Source organism: Hemitrygon akajei, chromosome 16, assembly GCF_048418815.1.
Source record: "Hemitrygon akajei chromosome 16, sHemAka1.3, whole genome shotgun sequence".
In the NCBI taxonomy this organism is placed as follows: Eukaryota; Metazoa; Chordata; class Chondrichthyes; order Myliobatiformes; family Dasyatidae; genus Hemitrygon; species Hemitrygon akajei.
In genome coordinates this window covers 52,442,353-52,464,900 of record NC_133139.1, presented here as the reverse complement: position 1 = coordinate 52,464,900, position 22,548 = coordinate 52,442,353, and the positions used below count along the sequence as shown (strand labels likewise).

Sequence of the window (22,548 nt, the reverse complement as noted above, 5' to 3'; positions counted from 1 at the left end):
CAGGCTGGCCAATAGCTCACAGAGTCGAGCAGAGCACAGAAGAACCGGCAGTTTGGTCCCACATGTCTATGCTGACATTTTTTCCCATCCACTCTCATCCCATTGTCCACATTAGGACCATATCCTTCCATAGCATGTTTGTTCGTGTGTCTGAGTGCCTGACAGACTCTGGTCCATGATGGGTAACCCTTCTAAGAACTAGCTTTCCCCAGTCTTCCTTTCCTATAAGGAGATCTGTGTGAGACCTAATCTCACAAATGTCTTGTGTGGCTCATCTGGGCCAAACCTCCCCTGCTTGGTTTAGCATGATGCTTACCATCTATCTCCTTCCAATAACCTGGGCAGAACTGGCACCAAAGAACTCCCATGCAATATCGTTTGATTTCCTTTGTGAATACGACTGACTCTCACCAAGTTGTTTGTTCCTGTTCTCAGAGTGGAGAGGTTTTCACCCCAACAAGACCCCATTCGTTCCTTGGCTGATTACCGAGGTCGACATTGGAGACCTGCTGTTGATAAAGTTCAGGGTGGGAATCATCCCTAACCTGGAATTCCCTGTGGAAAACAATGAAGAATTCCATTTACTTGGTACAAGGCTTCCACTCTGGAGCAACCTCGATCCATTCTGATTTCCAACTTCAGATCCACAGGATCCGTGTGAAGTCTGGAGAAAACACAGAACAAGTAAGAGGGGGTGGGGGTAATTGGAGGTAAAAACATTCCCATCTGCTGATTTGGAGGCTTTTGATCAAGGGACAGTTATTTATCTCTCTCTCTCTCTCTCTCTCTCTCTCTCTCTCACTCTCTCTCTCTCTCTCTCTCTCTCCTCTCTCCTCTCTCTCTCTCTCTCTCTCCTCCCCCCTCTCTCTCTCTCTCTCTCTCCCCTCTCTCTCTCTCTCTCTCTCTCTCTTCCCCCCCTCTCTCTCTCTCCCCCCCTCTCTCTCTTTCTCTCTCTCTCTCTCTCCTCTCGACTCTCTCTCTCTCTCTCTCTCTCTCTCTCTCTCTCTCTCTCTCTCTCTCTCTCTCTCTTCCCCTCTCTCTGTCTCTCTTCCCCTTCCCCCCCCCTCTCTCTCTCTCTCTCTTCCCCCCTCCCCTCTCTCTCTCTCTCTCTCTCTCTCTCTTCCCCCCCTCTCTCCTTTCTCTCCCCCCTCTCTCTCTCCCCCCTCTCTCTCTCGCCCCCTCTCTCTCCCCCTCCCCCCCCTTGGGAATCCTATCATTGCTAGTGGGTTGTAACTGGAACAATAGGTGCACAGACCTTGGCTTCATGCTCCACATAATTCATCTAATCCCATCATCACTTTCTCCTTCCTCTCTCCCTCTCTAAAGTAAAGACTGGAAACTTCTGTATTTGAATAAATGTTCAGAGGAATGTTACAGTTTTTTAAAAAGAAGGCAGCCCCTCCGCTTCCCCTGCAGCCTCTGGAACAATCTCTGCGGTCAATAGATTTTTAGTAACTAGGATCAGGTAGACCATTCAACTGGAGACAAACTGCGCCTTTCGTGGAGTCATACTCACCCATCTACACTGATTCCCATTTGCCTCCATTATGATCACATCCTTCTATGCCTTGCTCCTTCATTCACTCAGTGCCATTTTAATAGGTATACCTGTAAACCCACTCATGAATGCAAATATCTAATCAGCCAATCATGTGATAACAACTCAATGCATAAAAGTATGCAGACATGGTCAAAAGGTCCAGTGTTGCTCAGACCAATCTTCAGAACGGGGAAGAAAGGTGATATAAGTGACTTTGACTGTGGAATGATTGTTGGTGCCAGATGGGGTGGTTTGGGTATCTCAGAAACTGCCGATTTTCCTGGGTTTTCACACATAACAAACTCTAGAGTTTATAGAGAACAGTATAGGGAAAAAAATCCAGTGAGTGGCAGTGCTGTAGACAAGAATGCCTTGTTAATGGGAGAGGTCAGTGGAGAATGGCCAGAGTTGTTCAAGCTGACAGGAAGGCAACAGTAATTAAAATATTCACACATTACAACAGTGGTGTCCAGAAGAGTATCATGGCTGAACCTGGATCCCACTCAACCCTATACACCTGTCTTCTCTGAATGCATAACATGTCAAACCTTGAAGTAAATGGGTTACAGCAGTAGAAGACCACAAACCACCCATCTGGCACCAACAACCATTCCAGTCAAAGTCACTTAGATTTCATTTCTTCCCTGTTCTTTACGTTTGGTTTGAACAACCTCTTGACGATGGCTGAATGCTTTTATGCATTGACACATGGTTGGCTGATTAGATATTTGTGTTAACAATTAGGTGTATAGATGTACCTAATAAAGTGGTCACAGAGTGTAAAGTTGCCAAAACTGATCCTAATGCCGCACCACTGGTCAAAGACTTCTAATCAGAAAAGCAGCGTTGACTATTATCCTCTGCTTCCTATCACTGAGCTAAATTTTGACCCAGTCAGCCATCTTAACCTGTCTCAAATTTTTGGATCAGCTTTCCATGCTGATCACCCAAATTCAGTCCTCTGTTGCAGCTGTCCCCATCTCCCTTGATCCCTCTAGCCCTAAAGATCATATCCAACTCCTTGAATATATCCAATGCTCTGGATTTAGTTGTTTTCTATGGGAGAGAATTCCACAGGTTTACACACTCTCTGGAAGAAGAAAATTCTCAGTCTCAGTCCAAAATAAACCCCACTCCTTATCCTCAGATCCCAGACATCTTTTCTGCATCTAACATATCCAATTTTGTCAGAATTTTGTAGGCTTCAAATGAACTCCTCCTCTCATTCTCCTAAACTCTAGTGAATACAAACATGGCTGACCTCATCTCTCTTCAAACGTCAGATCTGCCATTTCAGAAATAATCTGATGAACATTTGCTGAACTCCATCCAGAGCAAGAGCATCCTTCTTTGAATAAGGAGACCATAGAACGCACAGGAGTCAAGATATGGTCTCAGCAATAATCCTTTCAGATTGAAGACTCAAGTAACTTTACAGCATTTATCTTTCTGTATGCTTACCTTCATCATCTGGTACATGACAACCAGCTCCTGTTGCACCTCCCCCCTTTCCCAATCTGTCACTGTTCAGATATATAATCCTGCCTTTCTGTCTTTGCCATGAAGGTGGGTCACCCCATTGATCCAATCTGCAGGTATCTGTCCACTCCCTCAACCTGTCCAAGTCACTCTGGAACCTTTTGCATGCACCCCCAGCTTAATGTCATCCATATACTTAGAGATATGACATTTATTTCCTTTGTCCTGGTGGTGAATATATTGTAAATATCTGGTGTCCCAGCACTGATTCCTGTCAGACCCATCATCTCTGCCTCACATGCTGAGAGAAGTCCATGTGTTTCTCCTCTGTTTTCTGTCAGTCACCCAGTTCTCCTCTCATGACAGCACCTAGCCTCACTTCCATGAACTTCAATGTTACTCAATAGTCTCTCCCATGGGATTTTATCAGCAACTCTCGGAAAGTCCAAATACACTCAACCACTGGTTCTCTCTCATCTGCCCTGCTGGTTGTGTCCTATGCCAGTAGCTTTATCAATTCTGATTTTCTTGCCACAAGTCCATATTGACCAATCTGTCGCTCTTTGCCAAGGGAAGTGATTCAGCAAACACAACAGAAGCTCTTAACAGGAAGGCTTTATTGGGGTGTGTCTGGGACATTGGAGGCACAGATGGGCAGTCTGTTGTTATTTGGAAATGCATAAGACCATAAGACATAGGAACAGAATTAGGCCATCCAGCCTATCATGGCTGAACCTGGATCCCACAGAACGCCGTACACCCTGCTTTCTCGCCATATCGTTTGATGCCCTGTCTGATCAGGAAGCAATCAACTTCTGCCTTAAATGTTGGAAGATTGGTTAACTTGGAAGATCCCTGTGACCAGGCTTTGACCTTGCATCACCTCCCGGTGGAAAGTGATTGGGAGTGGGAATGGGTTACAAGTGGGTAACTGTGGGGTTTGCTGAGCATCAACGGCCTCTCTCCCTGTATCCTCTAGGAAGGTCTTCTGTTTGAAGGATTCCTCTGCCAGGATTGCCCCCTCTCAGGAAGTCATTTTTGTGAGCTGCCCAGTCATTCTGGAGTCAGTGCCACCAATGAGGTAAGCACGAGTGTAAGGAGGTCTTGGTACCTTAACCCCCCCCCCCCCCCCCTCCTCGCCTACACCAGCCCAACAGAGTGGGCAGTGGCACTGCAAGCTCTTGTCCTGCCCATGATCACTGTGCGCCTCCCACCCTTCAGGCATTCAGAGCTTGTCACGTGATACGTGCAGGTGCTGCTGCTTCACTACTCAACAAGCTTGTTTAATCCTCACTTTCGCTTGCTTTATTATCGTCACATTGACTAAGATTCTTATTCACATTGAATAAGAATGTCTTCTTTATTTATTTACTCAGAGACGCAACAGGATAACAGGCCCTTCCAGTCCAACGAACCCAATTACACCCAAATGACCAATCAACCCACTAACCTGTATGTCTTTGGAACGTGGTAGGATCCCAGAGCACCCAAAGGAAACCCATGTGGTCATAGGGGAACGTACCAACTCCATAAGACAATGGTGAGAATTGAACCCAGGTCACAGGCGCTGTAAAGTGTTACACTAACCGCTTACACTACCATGCCGCCCCCCCCATACTGTTTCTATTGCTACCCGTGTCTTGCATACGGTTTATAAAGATCAAATCATTACGCAGTGCATTGAGCTGGAATAAGATAAAACAAAACAATGTAGAATGAAGTGTAAAAGCTACTGAAAAAGTGCAGTGCAGTTAAATTATAAAGGCCAAGATCATAACAAGGTAGCTTGTGAGGCTGAGAGTCCAATTATCACACACGGGATCTTTTCAAGAGTCTGATTACAGTGGCTTAGCTGCCTGTCCTGGTGGTGCTGCCTGTGTGATTGTTAGGTTAATAGATTGTTGTAAATTGCCCTTGTTGACAACAGTAATGGATGGAATGGGATTAATGGGATTTCTCTGGGAGTAGCATGGACTCAAGAGAGCTTAATGACCACCTTCTATGTCATAGGAATATGAGATTCCAAGCATAAAAGCAAAGGTGAAGATCAGGTCTGCGGAATGTTCTGTTGCAGAGATCATGGGCCAGTTCAGACCTATTTCCCAGTCACAGAGAAGCCAGGCCTGTAGGGAAAATTCATTTTGCAGCTGGAGAAGGAGGTAGAAAAGACTGTTTTTTCGGACATGGCATCTCTCCATTGATTCAGTCAGGGTGAAGGAATTAATACTTCACATATTCTTAGCAACCATTTCCTTAGTGTTCAGCAGATGAGGGAAGTTCAAAGTAAATTTATTATCAAAGTACATATATGTCATCCTATTCTACCCTAAGATTTATTTTTCTTGCAAGCATGCGCAGTAGAGCAACAAAATACTATAGAATCAATAAAAAACTACACCCAATTAACTAATGTACAAAAGAAGACAAACTGTGCAAATACAAAAAGAAACAAATAACAAAAAAACATAGAAAACCTACAGCACAATACAGGCCCTTCGGACCACATGCCGAACATGTCCCTACCTTAAAAATTACTAGGCTTACCTATAGCCTTCTATTTTACTGAGCTCCATGTACCTATCTAAAAATCTCTTAAAAGACCCTATCATATCCGCCCCCACCACCGTTGCCGGCAGCCCATTCCACACACTCACCACTCTCTGAGTACAAAACTTACCCCTGGCATCTCCTCTGTACCTACTTCCCAGCACCTTAAACCTGTGTCCTCTTGTGGCAACCATTTCAGCCCTGGGAAAAAGCTTCTGACTATCCATACAATCGTTGCCTCTCATCATCTTATACACCTCTATCAGGTCTCCTCTCACCCTCCTTAGCTCCAAGGAGAAAAGGCCGAGTTCACTCAACCTATTCTCATAAGGCATGCTCCCCAATCCAGGCAACATCCTTGTAAATCTCCTCTGCACCCTTTCTATGGCTTCCACATCCTTCTTGTAGTGAGGAGACCAGAACTGAGCATAGTACTCCAATTGGGGTCTGACCAGGGTCCTATATATCTGCAACATTACCTCTCGACTCCTAAATTCAATTCCATGATTGATGAAGGCCAATACACCGTATGCCTTCTTAACCACTGAGCCAACCTGCACAGCTGTTTTGAGTGTCCTATGGATTCGGACCCCAAGATCCCTCTGATCCTCCACACTGCCAAGAGTCTTGCAATTAATACTATATTCTGCCATCATATTTGACCTACTAAAATGAATCATCTCACACTTATCTGGGTTGAACTCCATCTGCCACTTCTCAGCCCAGTTTTGCATCCTATCAATGTCCTGTTGTAACCTCTGACAGCCCTCCACACTATCCACAACACCTCCAACCTTTGTGTCATCAGCAAACTTACTAACCTATCCCTCCACTTCCTCATCCAGGTCATTTATAAAAATCACGAAGAGTAAGGGTCCCAGAACAGATCCCTGAGGCACTCCACTGGTGACCGACCTCCATGCAGAATATGACCAGTCTACAACCACTCTTTGCCTTCTGTGGGCAAGCCAGTTCTGGATCCACAAAACAATGTCCCTTTGGATCCCATGCCTTTCTCAATAAGCCTTGCATGGGGTACCTTATCAAATGCCTTGCTGAAATCCATATACATTACATCTACGGCTCTACCTTCATCAATGTGTTTAGTCACATCCTCAAAAAATTCAGTCAGGCTCATAAGGCACGACCTGCCCTTTACAAAGCCATGCTGACTATTCGTAATCATATTATAACTCTCCAAATGTACATAAATCCTGCCTCTCAAGATCTTCTCCATCAACTTACCAACCACTGAGGTAAGACTCACAACATGCTGGAGGAAGTCAGCAGGTTGGGCAGCATCTGTGGAAATGAACAGTCAACATTTCAGACTGAGACCCTTCGTCCGGACTGAAGAGGGAGGGGGCAGGGGCCCTATAAAGAAGGTGGGGGTGGGAAGTAGAAGGCTGGTAGGTGCCAGGTGAAAAACCAAGTAAGGAGAAAGATCAGTGAGGAAGGTTTTCAAAGCTTGCGAGGGATTTGGACCAGCTGGAAAAATGGGCTGACAAATGGCAGAAGGAATTTAATACAGACAAGTGTGAGGTATTTCACTTTGGAAGGAAAAACCAAGGTTGAACAGACAAGGTAAATGTTAGGGCACTGAGGAGTGCGGTAGAACAGAGGGATCTGGGAATATAGATACAAAATACACTGAAAGTGGCGTCACAGGTAGATAGGGTAGTAAAGAGAGCTTTTGGTACATTGGCCTTTATAAATCAAAATATTGAGTATAAGAGTTGAAATGTTATGGTGAGGTTGTATATGACATTGGTGAGGCCGAATTTGGAGTATAGTGTGCAGTTTTGGTCACTGAATTACAGGAAGGATATTAACAAGGTTGAAAGAATGCAGAGAAGGTTTGCAAGGATGTTGCCGGGACTTGAGAAACTAAGTCACAAAGAAAGGTTGAATAGGTTAGGACTTTATTCCCTGGAGCATAGAAGAATGAGGGGAGACTTGATAGAGGTATAAAAAATTATGATGGGTATAGATAGAGTGAATGCAAGCAGGCTTTTTCCACTGAGGCTAGAGGAGAAAAAAACCAGAGGACATGGGTTAAGGGTGAAGGGGGAAAAGTTTAAAGGGCACATTGAGGGGGCTTCTTCACATTGAGAGTGGTGGGAATGTGGAATGAGCTGCCAGATGAAGTGATGAATGCAGGCTCACTTTTAACATTTAAGAAAAACTTTAACAGGTACCTGGATGAGAGGTGTATGGAGGGATATGGGCCAGGTGCAGATCAGTGGGACTAGGCAGAAAAATGGTTCGGCACAGCCAAGAAGGGCCAAAAGGCCTGTTTCTGTGCTGTAATGTTCTATGGTTCAATGGGTGGGGGAGGGGAAGCAGAAAGGGGATAGGCAGGAAAGGTAAAGAAGGAATGTAAGGGGAAAGCAAGAAGGAGGCAGAACCATGAGGGAGGTGATAGGTAAAGTGTTGCCTCACCTGGAAGGACAGTTCGGGGCCCTGCATGGTGGTAAGGGAGGAGGTGTAGGGACAGGTGTAGTGCTTCTGCTTGCAGGGATAAGTGCCAGGTGGGAGATCCACAGGGAGAGACATGTGGACCAGGCAGTCACGGAGGGAACGATCCCTGTGGAAAGTGGAGAGGGGTAGAGAGGGAAAGATGTGCTTAGTGGTGGGGTCCCGTTGAAGGTGCAGAGGATAATGTGTTGGATCCAGAGGCTGGTGTGGTGGTAGGTGAGGACAAGCGGAACTCTGTCCCTGTTGTGGTGACGGGAGGATGGGGTGAGGGCCAAAGTGCTTTGACCCCAGCATCTGCAGAGTATTTTGTGTTTACTGAGGTAAGACTCATTAGTCTATAATTTCCTGAGCTATCTTTACTCCCTTTCTTGAATAAGGAAACAACATCTGCAGCCCTCCAATCCTTGAGAACCTCTCCCATCCCCATTGATGATGCAAAGATCATCGCCAGAGGCTCAGCAATCTGCTCCCTCACCTCCCACAGTAGCCTGGGGTACATTCCGTTCGGTCCCGGCGACTTATCCAATTTGATGCTCTCCAAAAGCTCCAGCACATCCTCTTTCTTAATATCTACATGCTGAAGCTTATCATTCTGCTGAAAGTCATCACTACAATCACCAAGATCCTTTTCCATAGTGAATACTGAAATAAAGTATTCATTAAGTACCTCTGCTATTTCCTCCGGTTGCATACACACTTTCCCACTATCGCACTTGATAGGTCCTATTCTTTCACGTCTTATCCTCTTGCTCTTCACATACTTGTAGAACGCCTTGGGGTTTTCCTTAATTCTGCCCACCAAGGCCTTCTCATGGCCCCTTCTGGCTCTCCTAATTTCCTCCTTAAGCTCCTTCCTAGTAGCCTTATAATCTTCTAGATCTCTAACATTACCTAGCTCTCTGAACCTTTTGTAAGCTTTTCTTTTCTTCTTGACTAGATTTATTACAGCCTTTGTACACCACGGTTCCTGTACCCTACTATAACTTCCCTGTCTCATTGGAACATACATATACAGAACTCTACACAAATATCCCCTGAATATTTGCCACATTTCTTCCCTGAGAACATCTGTTTCCAATTTTAGCCTCCAATTGCCAGCCTGATAGCCTCATAATTCCCCTTACTCCAATTAAACGCTTTTCTAACTTGTCGGTCCCTATCCCTCTCCAATGCTATTGTAAAGTGGATAGAATTGTGATCACTATCTCCAAAATGCTCTCCCACTGAGAGATCTGACACCTGACCAGGTTCATTTCCCAATACCAAATCAAGTACAGCCTCTCCACTTGTAGGCGTATCTACATACTGTGTCAAGAAACCTTCCTGAACACACCTAACAAACTCCACCCCATCTAAACCCTTTGCTCTAGGGAGCTGCCAATCTATATTTGGGAAATTAAAATCTCCCATCATGACAACTCTGTTATTATTACACCTTTCCAGGATTTGTTTCTTAGCTGCTCCTCGATATCCTTGTTACTATTAGGCGGCCTATAAAAAACACCCAGTAAAGTTATTGCTCTCTTCCTGTTCCGAACCTCCACCCACAGAGACTCCGTAGACAATCCCTCCATGGCGTCCACCTTTTCTGCAGCTGTGACACTGTCTCTGATCAACAGTGCCACGCCCCCACCTCTTGCCTCCCTCCTTGTCAATGCGCTCAATGGTGGGAAGGGCTTTTCCTGTGATGAACTGGGCTGTATCCACCACTTTTTGTAGGTTTTTCCACTCTTGGGCATTGGTGTTTCCATAGCAGGCCATGATGAAGCAACCAATCAGGATCATCTCCACTGTGTATCTATAGAAGTTTGTCAAAGTTTTACGTAATATGCAATCTTCTGATATGATAGTGCCAAGGAATTTAAAGTTATTGACTATCTCCACCTTTGATCGCCTAATGAGCCAGGGCTTATGGATCACTGATTTCTTCCTCCTGTAGTCAATAATCAGCTATTTGGTTTTTAGATGTGTTCTAACTGTATCTACTCCACCCGTTCTGGAGTAACAGTGACAGTGGCTGTGAGGCCAGTGGATGGTGAGCCCATGGAACCTCCATCTGAGGGAGATGAGGAACAGGGAGCTGAAGTGCCTTGGAACAAATGTGCAGGGAAACTGCAGGAAGTTGCATGAATAATAGGACTGCCAGTGTAAGGGTTTAAGCTTTCGTAATATATCTAGGAATGCCATGCTGCTAAGGATTTAGATAGGCTACAGCTTGTTAATTGTGTTCAGGAAAGTTTCCTCAAGCAATATATAGGTGTACTGGAGAGAACAAAGCTCCAGTGATAAAGTCCTCAATGATAGTTTCTTCTGTTTTCACTGTGGAGGAGTTCAGACTTTGAGATATTTGATGAGGATATCATAGGGGATTATCTGTATTACAGCAGAGGAAGTGATACCCATTTTAAAACAAATCCCCAATGCCTGATCAGGTACATCCAAAAATACCGTGGGAAGCTAGAGAAGATATTGCAGAAGCCCTGGGTGAGATAATTGCATCAATGTTAATGTGGTAATGTGCCAGGGTGGTGAATCTTGTGCATTTATTTAAGAATGGCTGCACAAAAACCTTGGAACTATAGACCATTAAGCCTATATCTTTGGTAGGTATTACTGGAGAGTATTCTGAGGGATAAGGTACCCACATCTGGAATGATAGGGATTAATTAAAGACAGTACTGATTTGAGTGTGGGAGATCATGCCTAATGAATTTGATTGAGTTTTTTGAAGAAGTAACCAAGAAGGTCACTGAGGGCAGGGTAGATGTAGATATGGAGCAGTAAAGCCATTGATAAGTTTCCACATGGTAGACTGCTATGGAAAGTTAGATCACATGGATCCAGTGACAGTTAGCTAATTAGAAGCACAATTAGCTTGGTGTTGGAAAGCAGAGATTGTTGGTAGATTGTACTTCTGACTGGAGGCCCATGATTAGTGGAGTTTGCCAGGGATTGGTGCTGGGTCCATTGTTGTTCATCATCTATATCAATAATTTGGATAAGAATGTACAAGGTATGAAACATAGAAATCTACTGTACATTACAGGCCCTACAAGGATATGCCAACCATGTAACCTACTCTAGAAACTGCTTCGAGTTTCCCTACTAATAGCCCTTGATTTTTCTAAGCTCCATGTACCTATCTAAGAGCCTCTTAAAAGACCCTATTGTATCCACCTGTACCACTGTCGCTGGCAGTGCATTCCACACACCCACCAGTCTCTGCGTGTAAAACTTACCTCTGACGTCCCCCTTGTACCTACTTCCAAGCACCTTAAAACTACGCTCCCTTGTGTTAACCATTTGAGCCCTGGGAAAAAGCCACTGGCTGTCCACACGATCAATGCCTCTCATCTTCTTATACACCCCTATCAGGTCACCTCTCAGTCTCTGTTGCTCCAAGGAGAAAAGGCCAAGTCCATTCAAACTATTCTCATAAGGCGTGCTCTCCAATCCAGGCAACATCCTTGTAAATCTCCTCTGCACTCTCTCTATAGTATCCATATCCTTCCTGTAGTGAGGTGACCAGAACTGAACATGGTACTCCAAGTGGGGGTCTAAGATCTTCTATAGCTGTTACATTACATCATGGCTCTTGAACTCAATCCCGCAGTTGATGCAGGCCAACATACCATATGCCTTCTTAACCACACTGTCAACCTGCACAGCAGCTTTGAGTGTCCTATGGACTCGAATCCCAAGATCTCTTAAATCCTTCACACTGCTAAGAGTCTCACCATTAATATTATATTCTGTCTTCAAATTTGACCTACTGAAATGAACCACTTCACACGTCACACATGGTTAGAAAATCTGCAGATTACACTAATATAAGTGGTGTTGCAGACAGTTAAGATGGTTATCAGGATCTCCAGGGACAGCTGACCAGCCAAGTAAATGTTGAGAAATGGCAAATGCAACTTAATTCGGATTCAGATGGACTCACTTTTAAGGAGGCTAGAACTCGTGTTCTCAGTATTATTTATTTATTGATCGACCCATTTATTTATTTACCCTTTTTTATTATTACTGTATTTTCACAGATTGTCTTCTTTCGCGCATTGCTTGTCAGTCTTTGTGTGCAGTTTTTTTTTATTGACTCTATTGTACTTCTTCGTCCTACTGTAAATGTCCATAAGAAAATGAATCTCAGGGTTGCATTTGGTGACATATACGTATTTTGATGATAAATTTACTTTGAATTTTAAGCACGAGATATTGCATTTTGGGAGGGCAAATGAGGGTACGACTTTTACAGTAAGGCTTTGGGGAGCGTTGTAGATCAGAGGAACCAAAGTTCCCTTAAAGTGGCATTGCAGGTAGATAGGATGGTGAAAAAGGCTTTTGGCATGCTGGTCTTCATTGATCAGGCAACTGAGTACAGAGGTTGGGATGCTATGAGACCACATTTAGCATACTTTGGTCACCCCAATGTAGGAAAGATGCCATTATGCTGGAAAGATTGCCAGGATTTGAAGGACAGAGCTATGGAGAGAAGTTGAGAAGTTTGTGTATTCTTTTGTTGGAGCTTAGGAGAAAGGGGTGATCTTATAGAGGAATATAAAATCATGATGGATGAATATGCGCACAGTCTTTTCCTAGGGTTGGGGAACCAAGAACAAGAGGGCACAAGTTTGGGATGAGAAGGGAGAGACTCAAAGTGATCAGTGTATGGAACCAGCCAGGTTGGCCTACTCTTGCTCTCTTGTCCTGTTCCTGGCACAGGCACAGAACAGTGTGCACGCAGGGCTGGTGATGGTGTCTGACTGTAGTTGCAGAGCAGTGCTATGGAGGTTGGCTAATGTCAGTATCCCTGCTCCACACACAGAGTTTCATCAATTCCTCTCCATCTGTCATAGTGCCCATGGTCAGAAGCACTGAGAGACGTGGCTGGGCGGATCGACCAGACTAAACCTGCACCACTGGAATCAGCATCGACAAGCAGCAGCTGTTCACACAATAATCCACCCTTCTTGTTTACTTTTTGTGATGGTATTTATTTGTATATATTGTAAATACCTTGTACAATAGCTACATAGACCCAATGAACCTACCTATTGGACATTGCTTACATTGTATATTGCCAGAATAATGGGCTTTTTGTTAATGTGTTATGGTAGCTAAAGACCTTGATAACTCAGTGACTTGCCCTGTACTCCAGGATTTATGCTTCCTTCCTGGATTATATTTTCTTAATATTGCCTTCCAATCCCTCTGCAACTCTGTCCTCTGGCCTGATCCTCACTCCACCCAACCCTTGTGCAATCTCCAAAACCTGCCATCATGACCAGCTCTCATTTCCTCTCAGACTCCATTCCTCCCAACCTTCAGCCTGTCTCGATTCCACCCCACTCCATGCCTCCACTCCACCCTCCCACCTAACACTACAGTCCACAGCTCCTGCTAATGTTGACCACACAGTTGCTGGAGGAGTATGGTGTTCCAGGGCAGGAACAGGACTGCAAACTTCTCCACAGCCAATGAAGGTCACTGACGTATGGATTGTCCCTACTGAAGACCAGAAATTCCCATGTACAGGTTTACTGTGTTAGAACCACCCACTGGAGAATGCTGCAAGGAATGGTACACTTTGTGCAGCAGACGGCCTTTCTACTGGGAGGGCAAGAGTAACATCAAACACTGAGTGGAAAGAAGTGGAGGGGGGAAAGTCAAAGACAGGTTTGATCCTGTACCACAGCTAGTGGAGAGCTGGTTGCAGTGACATTTGGAGAAGGTGGTTCAACGGATTGCTACCCCACTCAGAAAGGAACACTGACACACGTCTGCTTGACGTGGGCTTGGTGAGGTCATGTGACCCAGTACAATGTCCCACCCGCTGTCTTTCACCTACACACCTGGGGTTAAAGGAGGGGCCAGGGGAATGAAATCACCTACCACCTGTGGAGAGGGCAAGCCTACCACAACAGGATCCCTGATATGCTGGGGTATCAGGAGCTGGGTTGGTCTTCCATTGACAGATGCCTCTCTCCAGCCTGACATTGGACCCTGGGCTTGGATGAAATCCTGTTCTCATTCCCTGGTTCTTAGGGCCAAAGGAGTTCAGAAACAAGGGATATCAGCTCCACGTACTGTACCAGGAGGTATCAGCTCCATGGGCTGTACCAGGGGATATCGGATCCATGGGCTGTACCGGGGGATATCGGATCCACGGGCTGTACCGGGGGATATCGGATCCACGGGCTGTATGGGGGGGATATCAGATCCACGGGCTGTACTGGGGGATATTGGATCCACCGGCTGTACTGGGGGTATCGGATCCACCAGCTGTACTGGGGGATATCAGGTCTGCGGGGTGTATCTAGGGCATTGGATTCATAGACTTTACTGGGAATATCAGATCCACGGGCTGTACTGGGGGTTATCAGATCCACCGGCTGTACTGGGGGTATCAGATCCACTGGCTGTACCGGGGGATATTTATGTTTGTTGTGGTACTTTCCACTTCATGCTGGAGTCACTGGGGTTACTGGCAGTCACTTGGAGATGGGCCAGGGTTTGATATCCCAGAGAGTGTTTATGCTTTGAAGTCATGTTCCTGTTTACCAGGAACTCCCTCATCAATGACACAGCTTGCAAGTAAATAAGGGAGTGTCTGTAACCAACATAAAGGCCAGGAAGCAAGGAATATTCTGCTGTTTTCCAATAATTGGATTTCATGGAACTAAAGCAGCTGGAAAATCTGGAATTGAGGATTCCTGGGAAGACAGGCAAGTTGGAAACAAAAAAATAACAATGACAACAGAGAGCAACTTCTTGGTCTGTTATCAGGGCTCTAGGGCCGTGATGTACTGGTGGCCTTACTGCATATCCCGAGTTAAAGAGAAACCATCACCAGTCTCACAGTTCCTGTACCTACACTGCTTATTTTTACCTCGTACAAACCTTGCTGTCCACTGCTCCTGCCCCACTGAATTCATGTATGTACACCTTAACTCTGTTTTGTCCCCTTTAATTCAGTCCCTTTCCACTGTCAACTCTGACACTTCACATGCAATCCATCGCTTTCATCTCCCTGATTGCCTTATTTTCACTACAGACCTCCAGCCCCTATACCCCTCATCAGGGACACATTAAATTTCTCAGCTTCTTTATTGACAACAGACCAAAGCAGTTCCCCTCCCCTGTCTGGGGGAACTTGTCCTCACCCTCACCAACTTTCCTTTTGGCTCCTCTCAATTTTTCCAGTCCAAGGTACAGCCTTGAGCATCCACATGGGCCCCAGCTATGTCTGCCCTTTTGTTGGCTATGTGGAACAGTCCATGTTCCAAGCCTTCACTGCTAATGCTCCCCAACTCTTTCTATGCTACATTGATGGCTGCATTAGTGCTGTTTCATCCACACCTGCTAAGCTCATAAATTTCGTCAACTTTGTCTCCAATTCCACCCTGCTCTCAGATTTCCTTGTCTGATGCCTCTCTCCCCTTCTTGATGTCTCTATCTCCAGCTCTGATTCAGACAATTTACTGCCATCTTTTACAAACCTACTGACTCTCACAGTTATCTTGACTATACCTCTTTCAACCCTGTCACTTACAAAAAGGTTAACTCTTTTCTCAGTTACTCCATCTCTGCTGCATCAGTTCTCAGGATGAGACTTACCATTCCACACATCTGAGGTGTCCTCTTTTTTTAAAGAATGTATTTTCCCTTTCACCACAATCGATGCTGGCCTCAACCTCATCTCCTCCATTTCCTGCACATCTGCCCTCACGCCATCCTCCCGCTGTCATACCAGGGACTGGGTTCCCCTCGTCCTTACCTACCAACCCACGAGCCTTTTGTGTCTGGCACATTGTTCTTTGCAACTTCCGCCATTTCCATTGTGATGCTACCACCAAGCATATCTTTCCTTCCAGCCCAGCACCTCTGCTTGCCATAGTTCCAAACGTGACTCCCTTGCCCACTCGTCCCAAACCACTGATCATCCTTCTGGCACTTCTCCCTGTAAATGTGATAAGTGCTACACCTGTCCCTACACCTCCTCTCTTAACACCATTCAGGGGCCCGAACAGTCCTTCTAGGTGAGGCAAAACTTCACCTGTGAGTCTGTTGTTGTCCTCTAATGTATCCAGTGCTATTGGTACAGCCTCCTCTACATCTGTGAGAACCGATGCCGATTGGGCAATAGCTTCATCAAATACCTTTGCTCTTTCCACCACAAAGGCAGGATCTCCTGGTGTCTACCCACTTCAATTCAACTTCCCATTCCCATTCCGACATGTCAGCCCACGGCCTCCTTTGCTGCTGTGATGAGCCAAATCAGATTGGAGGAACAACACTTTGTATCCATATGAGCAGCTTCCAACTTGATGGCATAGACAAAAATTTCTCCAGCTTCCAGTAATTACTCTCTCTTACCCTCACCTCCTTTTTCCCATTGCCTGTTCTAGTTGCCCTCTCCCATTTTATATTTATATTTACATGGCTAAGTGCAGCTCCATTGCTGATGAAACCACTGTTTACCGAATCAAAGATGGTAAGGAATCAGTGTATTGCAGGGAGATTGAAAATCTGGCTGAAGGGTAGCTCAACATCATCGGTCAACATTAGCAAAACCAAAGAGCAGATTGTCAACTTCAGGAAGAAGAAAACTGAAGTCCATGAACCAGCCCTCATCATCATTCCTATATTTTGATAATAAATTTACTTTGATCTTTTTGAACTCTTACCTTTCTCTTCTCTTCATTATCTCCCTTTGATTCCCCTCCTCCATGAAGATTCTGAAACTCTACTCTTGCCTTGGTGAGTGCAGCTCCTGTAACTCTCCAGAAGTTCAGTACCCTGACCATCCCTGACAAGATATCCTGTTTGATTGGCACCACATTAAACATCTTTACCATTCCACCACTGTCCGACAGTGACTGCCAGTGAACACCACCTAAAGAATTAACTGGAGTTACTTACCCTGACCACTCTGTGGTAACTCCCAAGTTAGTGATTTATACTACAAACAACGTCAAGGGCAACTGAAACTTGGGAACACCTTGCCTGCATGTTCCCTCCATACTTCATGCTAACCAGACCTGGGCATAAATCACTAGTCCTCCCTCACAGTTGGTTTAACTCCCAAAGCTTTGCACCTGGCAGTGGGAACTGCTTCACCAGAAGGACAGCAGTATTTCAAGAATGTAACTCACCATCATCTTCATGGGCAGTTACTGAGCCCAAGGAGGAGAGGCACTGAAAGTGGTAAGTCCAACTCTCTCCATGCTGGCAAACTCAGCCTTCTCAGTCGCCAGCTTTTCTGGGTCCGGTCTATACATGTGGGCATGGACTGGTGGGCCAGTGGTAGAAATGTGGTGCTTGATCCCATGTTTTGTAATGTAGTAGAGAATGTGGGCTTGGTGAGGTTTGGGAATTCATCCAGAAGTCGAGTAAACTCACATGTAGTGGTGCATACACTTGAGAGTTGTTGTGGGGAACTTACTGAGGGAGCAAGGTAATGACACAAAGTCCTTGATATCCACAAGCCGGCAGTTCTCAAGATCAACAAATAGTCTTTAGGCACAGAGGAAATCTGCATCGAGCAGAGGTCTAGCCACTTCAGCCAGAATGAAGTCCCATGTGTAGCGTCACCCACTGAAGCAGAGCATCACCCGTCTCCCGTAAGTCTGGGTCCTGCTGCTGTTGGTGGCCTTCAGGAAGGTTTCACCGTATTTGCCTTCCTATCAATAGGTGAAGGGGGTAGCTAATAGGAGAAGACAGAAGGCCATAGAAGAAAGAAAAAGGGAGAGGAGCACTGGAAGGAGGTGATGGGCAGGCAAGGAGATAAGGTGAGAGAGGGAAAAGAGGAAGTGGGGGAGGGTGCATTACTGGAAGTTTGGGAAATCGATGTTCATGCCAGCAGGTTGGAAGCTACCCAGAAGGAAGATAAGGTGTTGCTTCAAACCTAGTGTGGCCTCATTGCCACAGTAGAGGAGGCCATGGATGGACATATGGGAATGGGAAGTGGAATTAAAATGGGTGGCCACTGGGAGTTCCCGCTTTTTCTGGCAAAGCGATCTCCCAATCTGCATCAAGTCTCACCGATATATAAGAGGACACACCGGAAGCTCATGATACAATAGATGACTCCAACAGTCTCACAGGTTTCTCCAGGTGTCGCCTCACCTGGAAGGACAGTTTGAGGTACTGAATGGTATTGAGGGAGGAGGTGAAGGGGCAGCTGTTCCACTTGCAAGGAGAAGTGCCAGGAGGGAGATCAGTGGGGAGGGATAATTGGACAAAGGAGACGCATAGGGAGCAACCCTTGCCGAAAACGGGTGGGACGGGGAAGGGAAAGATGTGCTTGATGGTGGAAGTTACGGAGAATTATGTGCTCGATGCAGCGGCTGCTGGGAGGCAAGTGATGACAAGGGGAACCCTATCCCTGCGGGGTGGCAGGATGATGGAGTGAGGGCAGATATACGCAAAATGGAAGAGATGCAGTTGAAGGAGGGAAGGAAAGCCACTTTCTTTGAAGAAGGAGGACATCTCCATTCTGGAATGAAAAGACTCATCCTGAGAGGTGACGTGGCTGAGATGGAGGAATTGAGAGAAGGGGATGGCATTTTTGCAAGTAGGTGTGGGAAGAGGTACAGTCCAGGTAGCTGTGAGAATCAGTGGGTTTATAATAGACATCAGTAGATAAGCTGTCTCCAGAGGAAGAGACAAAGAGATTGAGAAAAGGGAAGGAGGTGTCAGAAATAGACCAGGTAAATTTGAAGGCAGGCTGTTGGTGGAAATTGGCAAAGTTGATGAAGTTGACAAGTTCAGGATGGGTGCAGAAAGCAGCAAGAATATAGTCATGGGATGTAGCGTAGGAGTGATAGGGGAGTCGGGAAGTGATTCCAGTGTAGGTTTAGAACATAGACTGTTCCAAGTAGCTGACAAAAAGGCAGGCATAGCTGGGACCCATGCAAGTGCCCATGGCTACACCTTTTGTTTGAAGACAGATGTCTAGTGGAGGGGAATAGGGTTGGGTCTGGTGTCCAGAAGGAAAGGAAAGGTTTTGACGCCTTCCTGGTGGGGGATGGAGGTATATAGGGACTGGACATCCATGATGAAAATAAAATGCTTGGGGCCAGGGAACCTGAAATTGTTGAAAAGATCAAAGATGTATGAGTGATCCTGGTGAATTTCTTTAGGACTGCCTTCAATGCCTTATCCTTTGTGCCAATCCTGTTTGATTGTAAAAGTTGTAATAATTTACAACTGGTGTGAAGTATTCAAATTGGGGGAGATGGTGGGAATGAGGAGAGAATAAAAGGGTAATAATGCAGGATTAATATAGATGGGTGGCTAATGGTAGGCGAGGACTCAAGGTCTCTTTCTGTCCTGCTGGGCACAGCCAATTTGCTGCTTTCAACAGTTCAGATTTGATTGAAATATATTTTAGTTAAAGAGGACTAGCAAGTCCTTAACACAAACCAAATACTTTTGCTAAGGTCTAGGTGCCTCTATAATATAGAACTGATCCCATATGTCAGCTAGCCTGCAATCAACATCTTCACAATTGCACTTGCCCCATCTTTGCCCAGCACATCGGTTTGTGTGGGATTTGTAACTGGAAGCCCACCACCTGGAGCTTTGCCTTTGCTTCCCTCTGCAGTGGATGGACGATCTCTTGCTGTTGTTGAAGTGATGATGGAGGGGACTTTGTTTACACATTCTGTGACATACTGCCAAGTCTGTCTGGGAACCAGCCTTCTCCACTGCTGCTGTTTCCAGGGAAACCACAGCAAGAGCTACAGATTGTGCCAGTCTCGCAATCAACAGAGACACACTGCCCCATCGAGCGATTGGCAAACACTGCGACTGGGAGTCCAGTTTGGGAACTTCCTCCTTATCAAGGTCCAAATGTCTCATACACTGCATTATGTGTCCAAGCTGCAGGTCCCTTCTATTATTGTGTAGTCAGATTACAGGGCCTCTATAGTATTATGGAGAGACAATAGACAGCCACTGCAGGAATATGGAGCAAAACATAGAAAGCCCGAGGAACTCAGCAGGTCAGGCAGCATCTATGGAGGGAAATGAGCAGCCAAGACCCTTTATCTGAACTGAACCATCTCTCCCCTCCCCCATTTGACTATCAACAGCCACCCCTGCCCATCCTTCTCTTGGATCAGTTACCAGCTCTTGCTCCACTTCTTCCCTTCACCTTTCACACGGGCTATCCCTGCTCTATGAGCTGACAGGACTTCGACAAGTCCCATGTGGTAGGCAGGCCCTGAAGGTTAGAACAGATAGGATCCAGGGTGAGTTGTAGCTATACCTCTTCACACTTGTACACATGACAACAAACCTGACTTGAGTTGACTTAAACAAAACTGGCTTGGTGTTAGGAGCAGTGGAGGGTGGTTTCGTAGATTGGAGGCCTGTGACGTTCTGCAGGGATTGGTGCTGGGTCCTCTGTTTTATAGAACTCAGAGCAGAACTAATAGTTGCGCTGAACTAATTAGGCTGCCGTCACCCAATCCTTTCTGCATACGCACCTGGTCCATAACACTCCATTCTCTGCATATTCAGGCTTCTGTAAACTGCCCCTTTTGTGCAGGTGAGTGGCAGAACGTGTGTGTGCAAGATGGGGGGGGGGCACGTAGATGGTGTTGATGAGTCTGTAGCGAGAATACAAATAGGAATAATGTAGGTTTATTGTAATTGGATGGCTGATGATTGGCATGAATCAGTTAGGCCGAGAGGCCGGTTTCCATTCAGTTGGACTCTATGACTAAAAGCCTACATCTGAGATCCCTTTAAAAATTCCTTCCTCTTTCCTTAAGCCTTTTCCATAGCATAGGAAAGATACTTTATCTACCCTATCTATGGTTCTCATCATGTATATCTCATCCCTTGATCTTCTTCACTCTGGGGAGACAAACCCAACCTATTCAATCTATTCCCACAACAAAAGTCCTCCAATCCAGACAACATTGTGTGAATCACCTTTGCATTCTCCAGTGTAATCACAATCTCCCTGTAGTTTAATGCACACAAAATGCTGGAGAAATTCAACAGATCAGGCAGAATCTATGGAAACTAAATCCTTGACTTCCTCACAGAGACCACAGTCACTGTGGATCAAAGATGACATCTCCTTGCTGACAGTAAACAAAGGCGCACTGAAAAGATGCGTGCTTAGCCCACTGCTCTACTCTTTCTACACCCGCAACTGTGTGGCAATGTACAGCTCAAAAGCCATTTATACATTTGTCACTGACACATCTATCGTTGGCAGAATTTCAGTCAATGATGACGAGGCATGCAGAAGTGACATAGATCAGTTGGTTGAGTGGGGTCACAACAGCAATCTTGCACTCAATGTCAGTAAGTCCAAGGAATTGATTGAGGACTTCAGGAAGGGACAGTCAGGGGAACACTCACCAGACCTCATCAAGGGATCAACTGGACATCAGCATCTTTGAAGATCTATACTGGGCCAACATATTGATGCAATGACAAAGAAAGCACAACAGCAGCTATATTTCATTAGGAGTTTGAGGAGACTTGGTAGGTCAACAAAGATGCTCATAAATTTCTACAGATGACCTGTGGAGAGCATTCTAACTGATCGCATCACTGTCTGGTATGGAGAGGCCACTGCACAGGATCAGAAAAAGCTGCAGAATGTTGTAAACTCAGCCAGCTCCATCACAGGCAAAAGTCTCCCCAGCATCAAGGACATCTTCAAGGAGCAATGCCTCAAGAAGAAGTCGTTCATCATTATGGACACCCCTCACCCGGGACGTGTCACCTTCTCATTGCTACCTTCAATGAGGATGTACAGGAACCTGAAGACATACACTTAATATCTGAGGAACAGCTTCTAACCCTCTCCCATCAGATTTCTGAATGGACACTGAACCCATGTATACTACCTCACTATTTTTTGCTCTCGTTTTTACACTACTTATTTAATTTAATTACTTATATATACTGCAGGTCTTATTGTGATATATAGGTTTTTTTAATAATTGTATATTGCAATGAACTGCTGTTGCAAAACAACAAATTTCACAACATATGCTGACGATATTAGACCTGATTCTGAGTCAGAACCTCCGAGAGTGTGACGACCAGAACTGCACACAATACTCCAAGGGTGGCATAACCAGTGTTTTGTAAACTTGTGACATTACATTCCAACTCATTACAGGCACCCTGTTAGGGCAATGCTTCCTGAGAGATACTAGCACTAGTTGCTAGACCTCCGCTCGACACAGATTTCCTATGGGCCTGAAGACTGATAGTACATCTTAAAAACTGCTGCTTGCAAATGCAAAGGAGTTTGGATCATTACCCTGTACCCCCAGTAAGCTCCCCACAACAACTCCGTCAAGCCATGACCACTACATGTGAATTCAATCGCCTGCTGGACAAATTCCCAAACTTCATTAAGCCCAAATTATCCACTACACTTAGGGAGATAACTTACTCGACCACTGCTACTCTCCCTTCCGCAACACTTACAAAGCTCTCCTTTGCCCACCTTTTGGAAAATC

General features: G+C 45.4%; 1 pseudogene; it reads left to right on the top strand.

Moving 5' to 3' along the window:
* LOC140740047 (lipoprotein lipase-like) overlaps positions 1-16,723 on the top strand; it is an 80,004-nt pseudogene extending 63,281 nt beyond the window's left edge.
* Positions 16,724-22,548: the final 5,825 nt, after the last annotated feature.